The sequence below is a fragment of the Cyanistes caeruleus genome, chromosome 1 (genome assembly GCF_971803275.1).
Source record: "Cyanistes caeruleus chromosome 1, bCyaCae1.hap1.1, whole genome shotgun sequence".
In the NCBI taxonomy this organism is placed as follows: domain Eukaryota; kingdom Metazoa; phylum Chordata; class Aves; order Passeriformes; family Paridae; genus Cyanistes; species Cyanistes caeruleus.
The window spans coordinates 27168467-27178813 of record NC_141701.1 but is presented as its reverse complement, the minus strand read 5'-3'; positions in this window follow the sequence as shown (position 1 = coordinate 27178813).

Sequence of the window (10347 nt, the reverse complement as noted above, 5' to 3'; positions counted from 1 at the left end):
TGCTCCAGTAAATATGATACAGAAATGCAATCCATTTCCTGCTGAGTAGACAAAAAAAACCCCATATCTGATGTCAACACCTCAGAATTATGGAAAACATTCAGGCAACATGATTTTAAAAACTGAGAGATAATAAAGCTCTCACTATAATATGTAAATTTGCACATGCACTCATACAGAAAAAGTAAGAAACTTTGTAGATTTTTAATAAAACCACACATCTTGAACTGCAAATAATGCCAAAGGACCAAATCCCAGAACATCTTATTTAATGAATTGAAGTGATTTTAATACTTGGCTTTATTGTGAAATCTAGAAAATCTTATATTATTCCTTTAAAATTATTTTCATAATTTAATTTAGAAATAATTTAGTAGGAATTTAGAAAAATTGACTAAAAGTTAGTAAGTGTATTAGATCAGAATACAAGTCTTATTTCTATATCAAGGTATAATATTTAGTAGATCCAGCAACTCAGGAAAAATAAAAAGAAACAAAAAAAGAGAATCTAATTACAGACTAATCTGTGATCAATGCTTTCCTATATCACAAACTATACCAAAAACTATTACATTAACTTCAGTGGAGAAATCAATAGAAAACATTGCCACAAATTTGTACAATTTTCTATATTTGCATTAAAATTACATGAAATTCTATAATTGCATTTTAAAAAATGCTGGGAGCAGAAGAATAGCAAAGTCAAGGTAGTCCGGGACACAGAAACTTCATACATATTCATACAGTTTCATACAAATTCATACAATTCAGCACAGTGCATGAATACTTCTTCTGTACTGATAAATCAGGCCTCCTTACTCAAACAAAACAAATGAGCTGACTTTCTGCCAAGAATTTTCTGAAGTGATTTGAAGGGGAAAGAATCTGCTCTCCACCCTAAATCATTCTGTGCCAGGGAAGATATGCAGCTGCTGTTGCTACAGTCTGGATACTGTTGGATCAGAAAGAAGTGAGCAGGAATTGCAGCTTTCATGACTGTGTTGTCAGCAGAACTGGTCTTTAGATTATAGAAAGGACAGCATCAGTTTTGATTAATGCTTTTTTCAAAACAAATGTGTAGATATTTGCCAAATGAGGACAGGATGTAATAGACCTCAATAATATTCAAGGACAAGCAAACTAGGACTTTTAACTCTTCAAAATATATCTTTTTCAATAAATAATATAATTTACATTTCTCCCTTGTTAGTAAAATAGTCTTCATGCTGGTGTATATACAAATATAAATCTATAGATCTATAAATCTATAAATCTAGATATATAAAATAGAATAATAGAGTTTTCTGAGTTGGAAGGAACCCAATATAAAGGGGATATAAAGGCTATATATCATCTCTAACATGACCTTATAGTGAAAGTTCCTATCACAGAATCACTACCAAGGACATTAACTTCTTGATGGTAATGTCAACTTATAACATAGGGGAACGGGAGGCAGCCACTTTTCATCTTCTCCCTTTCACCTCTCAAAAAGAACTTGTGTTCATACTCTTTAAGGGCTAAGCCCACCCAGAGAAATTTGTTCAGTATGATTATGATGACTATGCCCCTTGGGCTGCATCTTTGATGAGAGATGGAGAGCAGGACCAGGAACGAGTTCCTGGTGGGCTTTGAGAGATGTGAATCTTTCTTTCCCATCTTTGCCTGAGCTGCAGCTCAGGCTTGATGTGCTTGCCATCTGCTCACAAACAGCTGGGCAGCTGAATTGTGGATGGGCTGGGCTGCGGTGTTGGAAGCACTCCCGTGCCCAGTCCCTCTGTCCTGCATGAATTACTGCACTAGGTGCGTTTGTTAAGTACTGAAGATTTATAGGATGAATCATATCAGCATGTGGTCATAAGACTTTCTCTAGACTCAGTCAGCTGGCAATAGTTGAATCTCTTGTTCTGCTTCTGTCAATTCCAGCATGACTTTCAGGAAACACCAAAAACAATCCAGAGACAGCTGGCCAGTGTTTGGATTTGCATCAGATTTATAAAGCTGTTATGATGAATACTATCATAACAGTTTAAACAAGAAATAAGACAAAATCCATTGGTTTGCTGGACAGCTATATTGATTTACTGAGGAATGTGGAGAAATAATGCAATATAAATAATAGAAAAAAATAAGTGATAAATGGCAATAATATCTACCAGGCAGTTAAAACAGGTTATGTAATACAAACATCTTCTCAAACAAACAGAAAATCATTCAATATGTTGGAATGTCTCCCAAATTACAAAGAAAAAGAAATGTGTTTTGAGAAATAAAAAGACAAAGCTCTTAAAGGGAAAAAAATTTATATTGATGATATACTGTGAGAAATATTTGACTATTTGGAATCCATATTCCACAATTATTTTAAGCATTACTTAAGAAAAATGTATTCTCTTGAAGTTAATTACATGTTCTAACTTGCTACTTGTAACATGTAACAGCAAATCAGATTGACTGAAAAGAAACAGGTAGAACTTTCAAGGTCCTTGATAAGATAATAGCTAGATTTTTTTCCAATCCAGAAAAAGTACACATTCTTATGTAATTAATATTATATTGAAAATATATATACTCTTTTTCCTTTGTGTCACGTTGCTTTCTGAAACTTCTGCTTTGCTGTATAACTGTGCATGTACCCCACACACTTACATATGTTCATCAACTACAGAATTTTCTACTGAGTCACATACCTGCTGGGAACAGAGAGAGAAACCATTGCGTGAATCAATCTAGAATAATTTAAAAGTTGTTCCTTCACAACACCTGTTTTTATCATCAAAAATGTGAAAAACAATTAAAATGTTTGAAAGATCTGTAATAAATACATTAAAGCCAAATAAAGCAAACTATTTTTACATTTTCATCTAAACTGATTTAAACCACACAGCACAAGAGGTAAATGAAAGCACTCAAATAATTACAAGCAAATCAGACCTATGAATTTAGGTTCATCATTCTTATATATCTACAACAATGCTTCAGCCAAATTCAATTGAACCCCATGCCAGCGTTGTAAACAAACTCTGACTATTATCCAAAAAGCCCAAACAAGCTTGAGAATGGCAGAATTTGGGGACAAAAGCTGTCCCTTATCTGGACAAACCAAGAAAATGGAGGTCACATATTCTCTGCCCTCAGTAGGGAAATTAAAAAATACAAAAGGCTGAAATCATGCTCTTAAAAATCTTCCCCTTCAACCAGACCTTTGACAGAAATGGCTTCATGAAGTATATGTATATATATATATTACCAAAAGACAGGATGGAACCATCATAACTGTTACAAAGTCAAAACCAGAGTGCTTTGTCTATCATATGTTACATGAAGAGGGAGTACTAACACTGTTGGAAATGTGCAGAAGCCAAAGAAGACAAAATAAAATGAAGTTTATTTATAGCAAATATTAGGACTTCCATGGATGTACAAAAACTGCAAAAAAATTCCAAATTAGTCTAAACAATGTTGTAAAACATATAAAAATATATATAAAATTGTTCTGTGTCTCAAAATAAAACAAAGGACTTAACAAAAGCATAGAACTACGTACATCAGAAGCTACTGTAGGTAATAGTCCTATGGGAATAAATGACAATGCTCCAACTGAATTCAGTGGGACCAGTGTTAGAGCCTCTGGGTGAGTAAATGGCTGCATTTGTGCACTAGCACAAGGTTATATGAAAAACCTGAGCCTGTCCTTCAAGCTGCTCAGTGTGGCAGTGTGCTGCCCAGCGTCCTGCAGCAGCCAGGATGCTGTGACCAATATTGTGCCAGGTAGTAACCAGCACGGTCACTGTGCCCAGCACAGGTCACAGCAGACTGAGCAGCTGACTGAAAAAAATAACACTTTCTTAGAACCTTTAGATGAATTCGTGTTGATGACTCCTCATTGGCAGGAGACAAGGAGGAGAACAAGAGCTGAGAAGTTTTGCAAACATTATTATCACCACTTGCCTCTTTGGTGTTCATGGTCTACAATAGAGAGCTTCTGATTGGGTGCACTTCAGATCCACAGTTTTGATCATCTGACTAATTAAACAGACCTATTTAATTTAGAATATGGGATTCAGCTGCATGTACACTTCTCATTTTGTTCAAATAAACATGCAGAAACCAAGTGAGGAAAGCCACTGAAACCAGGGAAAGCCATTGCTTTTAAAGTGCCACTAAAACTGACTGCCTAAAATAATGTCACGACTTCCATATCAAAGTCTTATTTCTGTCATTCCAAAGCAAAGAATCTGTCATTTAAAGGTGTGAGCTTTAGTATTTTTCTCTTAAAACCTGCGGTAACAGTTTACAGCCTCCACCATGGCAGCAAGACTGTCACTCTGAATGCCATCATAGCACTGTAACTTTTTTCTTTTATGGCTTTTAGATCAGTCCTTGCTATTGAATCATGACAAATGATAGAGTTTGTAATTTCATCTCTCAGGATTTTGCCCTCACCAAAGCACAAGCCAAGTCTTGCATTAAAACAAACCCTTGCCAAAAGTATTAAGTCACAAATCAAAATGCCAGCCTTTCCAATCACTCCTAGTCATTCTAATCCCATGTGCCCTACATGCTGTTTTATCTAAGTGTCTTGCAAATCAAGTGTTTCATTGCACAAGGCTTCGAGAAGTGTGGGCCAGACCTTGAACAAACATTCCATCTAGATGTGCAGTCTTATTCTTGAAGTGGGCAGTGCCATATTTCTTGGAATTAACTAAAAAAACCAGATCATAGCCATTTATTAAAAATCTGCACAGTTCACATACTGTAAACTCTACAGCTCTTAACTCTCTTGTAGATTTGAGACCTGTCAGGAAAAACAGGAGAGGGAACAGGAAATCAAGAAACTAAAAAATTATTTCTTATTCTTATGGCTTAGGATGCAAGTTGCTATATTTCATATCCACTGAACTACTTTATGGATGGCATATGCATTTTTTGGGGTGGGATATTTATATGTCTGCTAACTTCATAAGGACTACATACAGGATTAATCTCAGGACTTTCAGCTCCAAAAGAAAATCACTGCTAAGAGAAATTCCATATTGCTCTTAAATATCACCCAAAGAATGGAATAATTTATTCCATCAGTTCCATTTATTATTTGTTCCTACAGGGGACTCACACAGCACACATCACCTGGCGATCTATTTTCTATGGCAGTACAGGCAGTGAATTGCCATTTTATGAAAAGTAACAGAGGTCTTTTTTTAATGGCAGCTCAGAACAATGCAGCTGCCTCATTTTTTTGGTGTGACATACACAGATCTAGTTTAATATCCAAAAGTATTTTTGAGCAAAACCCCTAATGCTGAAGAGTTTACTCCAATTAGTTTTATACTATGACTGTACACTCTGGAAAGGGTGGGAACAGGAGTTTAAAGTCGTGGTGGCAACAATGAAGGTACAGGATTGATACATGTACAATCTTAATCAGCATTACCTTAATCATGGCTAGATTAGCTTTAGCTGGCTGCTGCTTTTGTTCAAATGTTGAGATTGGTAATATGTGGAATGAACTGTCTGAGCAGAATGATAGGGGAAAAAGTCGATCCAGATCTCCGCCTTCTTTCAGGTTTATGCTACTGCAAGATTTTTTTTCTCTTATTTAGCTTTGAGCTCTTAGGGAATAAAAGCTATAATCCAGTTCCTCATAAAAAATGAGCCTCTGAAATGCTGCTGAAAAAAACTTATTTACCAAACAATACTCACTTGTATTCAAATGAAGTGCTAGCAATTGGAATGCAGACACTTTCAAATATGTTCTACTCTTCTGTTTCACTTACAAAATAGTTGAGATAAGCAAGTATGTAGGTATGTTTTAATTTGTATCACAATGCCTATAGGTCATAATCAAGGTAATGAGTCCCTTCACCCACTATCAGAGCACACAAACTAAGAGGTAAAAACTGTCAGGTACACTTCACAGGGTGCCAATACATTAATAGGCACTGTCTGGACAGCTTAAGCAAATCAAAATGTATCCTGCACTCAGCTGAGCAAAGAGACATATCACTGATCAACAGCAAAAGCTAAGCTCAGAGCACAGCTACTATACCTCTCAGGAGCATAAGTGGGCTATCCAATTCTGGAACAGAAGGCTGCTCCCAGGTGTAGATGCCAACAATTGCATTAACTTATCAATTAAATCCCTCAGCAGGGAGATCTTGGGATTGGTCTGTGCTGCCAGAACCACTTATTTATCTATAGCCAACAGCAAAAGAGATGAAATGGTTTCAGCTGTCTGATGAACAACCCAAGCTCAATGAAATGCTCTAACCAGCATAACTTAGAGGCATGAACTTGCAAACCTCAGACATTGGAAACCAGATGAAAGTGAGCCCTGATACCAATGCAGTTTAGGTCTCTAGACTGTTTTGCAAATGTACACAGTGACTCTGCATGACAGGAAACAACTTGAAGTTGCACCAGTTCCTGCTTTTAAGTGAGTTTAAGCAACGTATTCACTAACTTGTTCGGACTGAGACAATACTAGGCAAAAGACAGGCAGAAATCTTGCAAGCCAATTGGAAAATATTAAAGTGAAATGACAGGTGAGGTCAGATATTTTGAAGAGTCAGAGGCAGAACAAGGCTTGTTTGGAGCAATTTTAGATTCAGATGCTGCAAGCATGACAGAGTTATATTTTCAGTGCCAAAGTCCTAATTGGTTTAATCCCTATAAACAAAACAGAGTGGAAAAATATTAACACATTAGTGCTGGTGGATCAAAGACCAGAGAGATTTCCCAAGGCCACTTTGGGAAGAGGCAAGAACTGAGTGCACATTTCTCAGGTCTTAGCTCAGCATTTCCATCATAAGGTTCTTTTTAAAAGACTTGTTTCCCAACAAATCTTACCAGTAATGCATAGTCCAACCCCCCACTGAGAGTAGGTTAAATTATCATCAAAGATAACTACCCTGAACAGACTCTGTTTTTTCTCTCGTTGTGCTCAACTACCTAAACAAGCTGAGCCTCTCCTTGTAGATCACATTTTCTAGATGTCTGATAAAATCTGTTTGTTTGCTCTGGACTCTTTCCAATTAGTACACATCTTCTGAAGTGCACCAATTAAGATTAGTTTTGGGCACAGCACCAGGCACATTAATGAGAATGATGATTATTAAAAACTCTCTCAAAACATTTCAGTTTGTGCACTTACAATGTACACAAATAAGCAGAAGGAAAAATAAATAAAAGCTTTTGGAACTTTAATTCTCCCTAAAGAGTTCTATCACCTACTCAAGGATGCTGGTAAACAAGGTCAAATCATTACTTAGACAGTATTTGAAGTTAGAGAAAGAACAAATAATTGACATATTTTGGCAAAGTCCCACAGCAACCAGAATGGGGACAACGATCTATTTCCACTGAAAGAAAAAACAGTTAGAACGTCTATCTCTACAGAATTAGAAATTCAGAAATATATAGACCAATACCAAAACCTGTCATAAACCTGAAAAATTAATATTTCCTAATCTAATGGTTTAGACATCAGTTCTAAAGTGTCTATAGTAGTATTGCTTGAAGACAATACTGTATTTATCTCAAGCAAAGTGTCTGAATTTGAGTAAAAAATAAGCTGTTTTTCAGGAGGCATCTGCTACCATATACAAGGGTAATGCTAACTGCAATAGGATGATTTTTACAACATAAGGAGAAGTGCAGACCAAGTCATATTTTGTCCAAATGTGTTTGGGTGCAGTTTGTTCTTGGCTAAGAAAAATGATGCTGTCACTCAGACCAGTGACTCTCTATCTCTAACACAGTAGTTTATGAATCCTAACATAAATAATAACAAAATGCAGGAAAAATAATCTGCCAGTTCCCTGTTAATAGGATCCACCAACTTAATAGAAGTTTTGACAGTTTGAAATGGTCATGTGTACGTATTTACGTTCATGGTGCAGGATACAGTTGCACTCTTGCTTGGCACAGTCAGGCATGGTCTTCCTAAGATAAAAAAATAACAGTGAAGAGTTTCTATCTCAGAAACGAGTCAAGACATCAATAAAGTTATTGCTAAGCTGGAAAATACCTTGTTCTGTGGCAAATACAATTTTCAGTCAAGATGAAATTTAAATTATGAAGCAAAACCTGAAACATTATTTGTCTTCTTAAAGCAATAGCAAAGACTGTTTACCTCCTGCCTACAAAAGATATTCAGATATCCATGGCCTACACAAAGACATGAGTTATCATTATCAATAAGAACAAATACATTGGGGTTGTTTTTTGCCACACTAATACAATAATGTGTTCCCACTTTCTTTCAGGCTGCAAGCCACATGAAGTTAATGACCTTTTTCCAAGCTGTAAGTGGAAAAGCAATGGAAAATTAAATTTATCCTAATCTGTGCCCCTTCTGTCTCAAAGAGAGCACTGGGTTAAAATAAACTTAGAAATGTATGCAACTTATGGAAGATGTAATACTTGATGTATTTAAACTTAATTAATCTTTCTGGCTTTTGTTGGGTTTTAAGAGCTAGATGCTCAGGAACTACACTACCTTGTGAGAAGGAACTGCATTAGTGAGAAAAAGTGCTCTGGCAAAAGCACAGAAAGAAAAAAAAATTGAAGAAACTAATTTTTTTGTTAAAAAAATTAAAAACCCCAAGTCACTGTTGCTGCACATGCTACACAAGATTACTATAGAAATCTTCACAAAATTGTCGACATTTCATGCTATCATGAATGGAATGCATACATCAGAGAAACAGTCAGTTTACTGGCCAGCTTTAAGTCAATTCTTTTCCTCAATATGTGAAGGACTGAACTCATCAGGAAAATTCCCTATGCACTGACTTTGCCTGATCCACTTTACGCTTGTACTACAATCTCCTAACAGTGATTTCCAGAAGTTGGTGGTTTGTATTGTTTTGTTTTGTTTTCAATTATGAGAGAAAAACAACAACAATTTTAGAATTTTGTATGGCAGATTTTGCATTTAACCACACAGAAAACCAATATATTAAACTCAAGTAGACATTTCAGGACAGCAGTAAAGGAAAACAGTCTTTTCACAATCAAAATACCGACAATGCTAAAGGTCAGAAGAGATTTTAATAACTATCATGGGACAAAGAGTCAATTCCACTATCTAATTATTAAAAAATTTAGCTTCTTCACAAAGATCATTTGACTTGAGTCTTCTGATTGAAGCCTGTCCAGCTTTGTCAGATCTGTTTGATGCAATTAAAAAAAACAAAAAACAAAAAACAAGTCACATTGGCTGCCACTCAGTTTTGTTACTAATTATTTGTTTGCAGGTATTTCAGTATATTAAAAATGACAGTGAAACTTTAGAATCTCTATATAAAATATATATATATATATATATATGAACATGTATATAAAATTTATGCTGGACCTGTATGCTCAAGCTTTGCTTTTTGAAAGAAAATGCCTTCTCATTCCCATTAGAATGGAATTCAGATTGACTGAAAATGCAATTACAAGTTCTTAGCTCTTGTCCAAGCCTTGTGTTTGCTGTTTGGACACTGACAGTGCAGCAGGCACAGCTGCTGAAAAATAAAAGCAATACCTTGGAAATAGCAAAGGCTAAGTATGTGGATCACTCTTATGCATTTTTTTTTTTTTATGAAAAAAATCCAATTCAGCTGCTACCCAGAGGGTAATGTAATGGAACAGGGATAGATTGCCATATCTTTGCAGAAAGCCCAAACAATTGTTTGGTATAAGTGAACTATTTCAGAATAATTTCTGAATTATCTCTGCCTCAAAAGGAATATTATTTATGTATAAATATATACAATTCTGCTTTTTTTTACCACTTCTCTTTCAAACATTCAGGAGTGTATAAAATCAATCAGATTCAAGGTGACTTACCGTTAAAAAAATTACATATCTAAACTCATTTGAGTTCTCACTTTGTTACTGCATTAATATTTTATCCCTCACATTTCACTGGGTTCCACTTTTTTTAGCTTTTGTTAACTAATTTTATTTGCATTTTCTTTCATAAAATAAGAAAATAAACTTGTATACCAAGAAAAATCAGAAAAAATTGGTCTGTGACTTTTCTCAACATGGCAAGACTAGCATACTCCTTAACATAGTGTGCTACATCTTGGGAAAGAGGAGAAAAAATAAAATACTTTTATTTGAGAAAGGCAAGTTGACTCTCTCCTCTTAAATGTAGTTTTTACTTTAATTCATAATAAAAGCTTTATCATTAGGGAACTTGCTAACTCGCATTTTTATAACATTATAAATATTCAGAACAAGTTAAAATGTTTTAGCACTTTCAAATAAACTGTTATTTTACTTAAAGTAAGCATCCAGAAACTTCACTGGATATTGCTGGAAACCCATTTTTTAATATTGTGCTGAATA